General features: G+C 42.1%; 1 pseudogene; it reads left to right on the forward strand.

Moving 5' to 3' along the window:
* Nucleotides 1-5,015: 5,015 nt before the first annotated feature.
* On the forward strand, nucleotides 5,016-5,947 carry LOC148024780 (glucan endo-1,3-beta-D-glucosidase-like; annotated as a pseudogene).
* Nucleotides 5,948-6,752: the final 805 nt, after the last annotated feature.

Here is a 6,752-nt window from a genome sequence, read left to right on the forward strand (position 1 = left end):
ATTTGAAGAGAGGTATAGTCAACTTGATGCTATTGAACAAAGAGCATTGGATGTTGAGAAAGTTGAGCTTTTCTTGCAAGCTGCAGATCCTACTCTTCAGGAAGAATTAGGAGAGCTTCTTGAGGATCGCACGAAGCCTATGGGTCTTAAAACATATTGGCAAGATGCTCAGGATGCGATCTCGACTTTGACCAAGAGGCGGATATGGAAGACCCACCTACAGAATGGATCCATGACACCGATGCCATCTTCTGCTCCTATGTCTGCTTCTACCCCTGTCATTTCTTCTCTTCCTCAGCCAGTTACTTGGCCTATGCCAATGCCTACTGTTTCTAATCCTCCTGTTCCAAGACCGATGCCAGCTCCTTCTGCTCCAAAACCATCTGCTCCGTCGGTTCCTTCCTCTCTTGATGACATAATCAAAGGCATAACGGATTTGACACTGGAGTCAGTTAAAGCAAAATTGGTGGGAAAATTGAAAGAGTAGTTTGCTTCGACTGCGCCTACTATTTCTTCTAGTGTTCCTATTGCACCTAGGAGTGCTCCTAGTGCACCTAGGAGAGATCGAAGATGTATTTGGTGTGATAGTATGGATCATCAGCATTGGAGGGATTGCGAATCTTTTCAAGATTCAAGGAGGAAGAATTTGGTATTTTGGGGACAAGATGGCAAGATCTCGTTGTGACTGAAATAGGAGCTCCGCTTGCTACCAATTTTGGGAAAGGCAGAATGAAGAAATTAGTAGATGATATGGCTGCGCGTACTTCTTATGTGGCAGCTAGAGGAGATGCTTCTGCATATGGAGTCCAGATTGAGAAAGGTTCAGAGAGTCAGTCAGCATTATGGACCTATGCTATGGAGACGGCAAACAAAGGGAAAATTCAGCAGACTGTTTGGACTAGTGCAGGTTCTAGCATCAAATCTGAGACAGGTTGAGATTCGCCTGTTGACAGGTACACTATTTATGCCTACTTGGCTAAGTCTCAGGGAACAGATGTACTCCACAGACAGAGAAGAGAGTTCAGCCTATGCATTATGTTGAAACTGATGAGCCTATCTTGGTACCACGTAGTCATTTTTCACGGAGTAATTGGGCTAGGGAAACTACAGAAACGATGGTAAAAATTGGAGAGAAATAGATGCCTTATGTTGCTTTGGTGGATCATGGTTCAGAGATTAATCTCATAGCTCATGGAGTTTATGAAAGTAATAGATGGCCTATGGATGCAGAACTGATATGCAAAGTTGTCACAGTAATGTATCAGTGCAATCCCTAGACATGCTTCATGAAATTTTAGATTTTATGTCACAGATAGAGTCAGAGGCTGAGGTGACTCAGCAAAAAGTGTTGAGTGCTGAAGAAATTCAGCAAACAGAGTTTCCAGCTGATTATGATCAGCCTACAGAGACATAGAGGGCTGAAAACTTTCAGCCAATAGAGTTTACTGCTGAAATATTTTAGCATCCAGAGTTTAGGGCTACTCCTATGCAGTCCATAGAGCAGAGGGCTGAGGATATTCAACCCACCAGAGGGCAGAATTGCTGATTTACAGCATGATTTGAGTAATGCAAAGGATCATAATGAAGCCAAGGTTGACATGAAATACAAGACTGTGGATAAGAAGGTGAAGCTAGTAGCTGGACCGCTTCCAACTAACAGTGATAAGCAAATAGAGAGGGCTGCCAAGCAGCCAATTTTGAGGAATCCAGAGCATATAGGCCATAAATTTTCAGGGGGACTCTTGTTGAATTAAAAATTGGAAATGGTGATTTCTTGCTACCTTTAGAGAAGCAATGCTTTCAAGATATGCTTGAGCGACATGGAAGGGGGTTTGCTTTTTGCTCGCATGAGATTGGATGTGTGAATCCAGATATTGTTGCCCCTATGGTGATCTTTACTATTCCTCATATTCCATGGAACCTCCGACCTATTCCAGTGCCTAGGGCACACCTGCCAAAGCTAGTTGACTTGTTGAATGAGAAAATCAGGATGGGAATCCTAGAACCTTCATCTGCACCATACTCAAATAGGTGGTTTACGGTTCCAAAGAAGAATGGTACTCTCCGATTTATACAGGACATGCAGCCAATAAACAGAGTTACTATCAAGAATGCTGGTATAGGTCTAGTTGTGGATGAGTTTGCAGAAGCATTTGCTGGATGTGCCATCTATTCTTTAGGTGACTTGTATTCGGGATATGATCAGTTTCAGCTGGCCTTGGAAAGCAGGGATATAACCACTATGAGAACTCCTATAAGGCTTGTCAAGATGTGTACCTTGCCTCAAGGTGCCACTAATTCTATTGCGCATATGATGAATGCCATGCATAAGGTCCTTCGTGAGTACATACCACAGCTTACCATGCCTTTCTTGGATGATGTGCCCATTAAGGGGTGTGCAGAAGAAGAGAAGAATGAGAGTCTAAATGAGCAAGGATGCAGATATTTTGTGGCTGATCATATTTCAGCTTGTGAAAAGATTTTGGCCAAGTTAGAAGAAGTGAACTTGACACTATCTGGGCAGAAATCTGTTTTTGGAGTAAATAAGGTTGTCATTGTTGGATATATGCGTGGGTATTATGGCAGAAAACCTTCACCTGAGAAGGTGGATGTTATAGGCAAGATTACGGAGTATTGTTCTACCACTTTAAAGGTACGGAGATTCATTGGAGCCTGTGTGTTTTACATGATTTGGATACCCCATTTTGCACACATAGCATATTGTTTATATCAGCTGCTTCGAAAGGGGTAGAAATTTTATTGGGATGAGAGCCACACTAAAGCCATGCGGAAATTGAAGAAGTTATTGCAGATTGCTCCTACTCTCAGGAAAGCGGATTATAATTGCGGTAGGCCTATTGTATTGATAGTTGACACTAGTCCAATTGGCATAGGTTGGGCTGTGGGTCAAGATGATGCAAATGGAAATAGGTATGCTATTCGGTTTGGGGTGAAAGTCCTAAACAAGAGACAGAGGAGGTATCCGAAAATCAAGAGGGAATTACTGGGAATTGTTACGGCTCCAAATGTGACAAGGAGTACTTTATTGGAGCTCCAGTTGTGGTAGAGACAGATTGCTTGCCGTTGATAGGTATGATTACGAGTTGCTCTACTCTGGATATAGCTATGTTGAGATGGATTGCATACATCAAGTCATTAAATCCAAAATTTAAACACATAGCAGGGAAGGATAATCCAATGGCGGTGGATATGCTGTCTAGAGCCAGGTATGATAATGAGGAGACACTACTTGCAGAAGAGGATGATGCAGAAATTTCAGCCGCTATGGTTGATCATGTTTGCCATGTCTATGATATTGTGGCTTTCATAGAAGAACTCTATGTTGGAGATTGGTTACAGATTGGCAAGTACCTTAGTACACTAAGCAAAAGAGATGAATGGACGAATGGAGTTCAAGAAGCTCAGAAGAAAAGCCTATGGTTATTTCCTCAAGGACGGATTTCTTTGGAAGCACCTGAAGAAAAGAGGTGGATTACCCTTGCGGGTTGTTTGCGATAAAGAGACCCAGTTACAGGTGATGAGGGAGTTTCATGAGAGTTCTTGGGCTGGTCATAGACAAGTGTGGGCTACTTATGAGAAAATCAAGGAAAAATATTGGTGGAAAGGCATGTACAGATATGTTTCTCGCTTTGTAGAGACTTGGAGAGATTGTTAGATGTATTTCGTAGTGCATCATCGAGATGAGCTTCATCCGACCTATTCGCTATGCATTCATTATAAGTGGGTAGTTGACTTGGTTACTATGCCGATGGGTCTATGGTAGATGAGATATATTGTATTGGCTAGAGAGGATCTTACCAATCATATTGAGGGCAGACCTTTGAGAATAAAGACCACTAGTGCAGTGTGTAAATTCTTATTGGAAGAAATTTTCAACATGGCTGTGTGGGTAAGATCACTGCAGATCATGGTGAATTAGATGCAGATGAAGCTAGGGAGTTTTTCTCTCAACTAGGAATCAAGTTGGCTCTAACCACAGCATATAATCCAAAGGGAAATGGAAAAAGTGAAAGAGGGCATTCGCCGATAGTGAAAGCATTAGCCAAAACATGCAGAGAACAGATTGGAGAATGGCCGAGACTTCTACCATTTGCTTTGTGGGCTGATCGTACGACTCACATTGTTACCACAGGATATATGCCCGCAGAGTTGATGTATGGTCAGAAACCGGTTATGCCGACTGGGACTTGTGCTTTGACTTGGTCAATTTTACCTTGGCAGGAGGATTTGACGAGAGAGGAGCTCTTAGCTCTTCAGATCTGGCAGTTGGAGAGAAGACTAGAGGATATTCAGCTAGCTATTGATAGGTTGAAGGTTGCTAGACTTAGAAATAAGGACAGGTTTGACAGCAGGAATCGCTTATGGCCTAGAGTAATAGAAGAGGGAGACCGGGTATTAGTCTTTGATAACAGCCTTGAAAATCAACATATTGCACTTCGAAAGATGGTGAAAAGATGGTTTGGGCCGTACATAGTCAGACATGTCTTTGACAATGCAACATATGAGCTGACAGAATTGGATGGGACAGTGCTTAGAGTGCCTATTGCAGGAAAAAGAATCAAGATTTTCAAGAAAAGAGATGATGAGGATTATGCATTGGAAGAATTTGCAAGAGAAGGGCAACGAGAAGAAACTCCAGTAGAAGAGATAGATGATATGATAGATAATCTTGCTGATATACTGAAAATAGACAATGAAGAGATTGATCTGTATGTGGATCTTGACGACAATGATCATGGGTAGTTGGCCCATCTGGAGGATGCGCAGGATCAGAGGGAGTGGATGTCATACTGTTGCGCATCCGAGGTGTGAAATCCACCAAAAAGTTGTGTGTGTGACATTTGTTACTTTGTACATATTTAGGTTTTGTGCTTTGCCACTCTATAACTGGTGAAAGAAACATAGATGCCACAGAGAGCTTGAAGACTATTGTTGGCAAGCATGTTGTGTCATACTATGATGATCTGAGTGCATCTCTTGAGCTTCCAGGTTGACTCACAGTGCCTCTTGTGAGAGGGCTCCTTATGTCACATTGATCTTTGATGAGTATTCCATGTTGAAAATTTTCTCCATTCATGCGGTTTTGAAGGTTACATCAGATGAAAGTTGCACCAAGCACAAGGTTACAACGAGCAATGGCCAAACCTGGCTAATATATAGCTCTGATGATGTGTACTTGTTTGCAAACCTCACTGCAATTCAAAATTTTAAGGTAATTTTAAGAGTTGTATTGCTTACAGGGGATGATAGTGCTGAAGACATTTTGGATAGGTTCAATACAACCTATCCCATGCAAGGGCATGCTGATCTGTCTCTTCCTTTCCAAGTAAAGTATGATTGGAAGAAATATGGTTGGGGGGAGCTGCTGATGCTGAGTCTCCCAATGCACAGAGATATGATGTCCTCTACTCAACTACAGCGTGTATGTCCTGCTCCGTTTTATAATGGCATGGATGGTGAAATGATAGGAGTGGTGGGTGATTGCTGGATTCTAAATGAAGTTCCCATTTCTGTGGGTTGATATTCTTCAAAGGGCATCATAGATCCAGGGTCTCAAAGATTGATTGCTGAGGCATTGGACCGTGATGTGAGTGAGCTTAAACCAATCACTACTGATTCTTCATATTTCTATGGAAAAGCTTTGGCCCATGCTGCCAAGCTGGCACTGATAGCAGAGGAGGTTGGGCATCTCGATCTGCTGAATCCAATTAGGGATTTCTTGGTGCAGTCATTAACACCTTGGATGGATGGAACTTTCGCTGGAAATGATTTTCCTTTTTATCAAAGATGGGTAGGATTGACAAGTCACAACGGATCAACAAATTCCAAAGAAAATTTTGGGTTTGGAGTATATAATGACCATCATTATCATTTGGGTTACTTTTTCTATGCTGGGGTAGCTCTTGCAAAATTAGATCCAATCTAGGGAAAGAAAAACAAGTCTAGAAAAAGAAAAAGCAACGGAAAACGTGGGGAAAGTATCAGAGAAGAGGAAAAGCTTAAGAGATCGCTCCTTTCGATCCCAATAGGAAGAAGAAGAAGAAGGTCATCATTCAAGAACCAGAGGAAACAGGAAAACAGGGGAATCGAAACGGCACAGAATTGTAAATTGTTTGGGGGGCAGCGATTCTAAGGAGGAAGCTGATGACGGCAATGTTATAAGCTTCTCTTCATTCAAAAGCTCTTCAAGGGTAAAATTCTCTCTATCAAACAACGACTCCACAGGGGAGGTCGTGGACAAGCTAGTCATGCGCCAGAACATCTTGTTGATTTACAGAACTACATGCTAGGAAAAACCAGTCCACTGGAACTCAAAATTGCTTCCGTGGTGCAAACGCTACAACATTTTCCTAAAGTTTACGCAAACATTGCGAGAAGGACTCTATAGCAAACAGAGGTTATCACATATGTTCAGAAGCGACCAAAGGTGATGCTACAATAGCTGCAGACAAAGCAGTGAGGTCAAAAGTGACAACATTGTGTAGGAGCTTGCGTGAACAGGAGCACTGAATGTTCACTGGATGTTTGAATGCAGAGATTGGGATCTTTTCTTCCCTCATAGGCACCAACAAAGATAATGCATTGAATAGGCATGTGGAATGCATATCCTGGAAATGCTCGTCCTCTTCGCATATCTGGTAATGCTACCAACAACAATTATGGCTATATCTATAGCTAATTGAATAGTGGATTCTACAGATTTTTCTGACACAGTATTAGTAGCATTGCTG

This window comes from Lygodium microphyllum, chromosome 15 (genome assembly GCF_053477565.2).
Source record: "Lygodium microphyllum isolate KBCC chromosome 15, Lygodium_microphyllum_v1.1.10, whole genome shotgun sequence".
Lineage (NCBI taxonomy): Eukaryota > Viridiplantae > Streptophyta > Polypodiopsida > Schizaeales > Lygodiaceae > Lygodium > Lygodium microphyllum.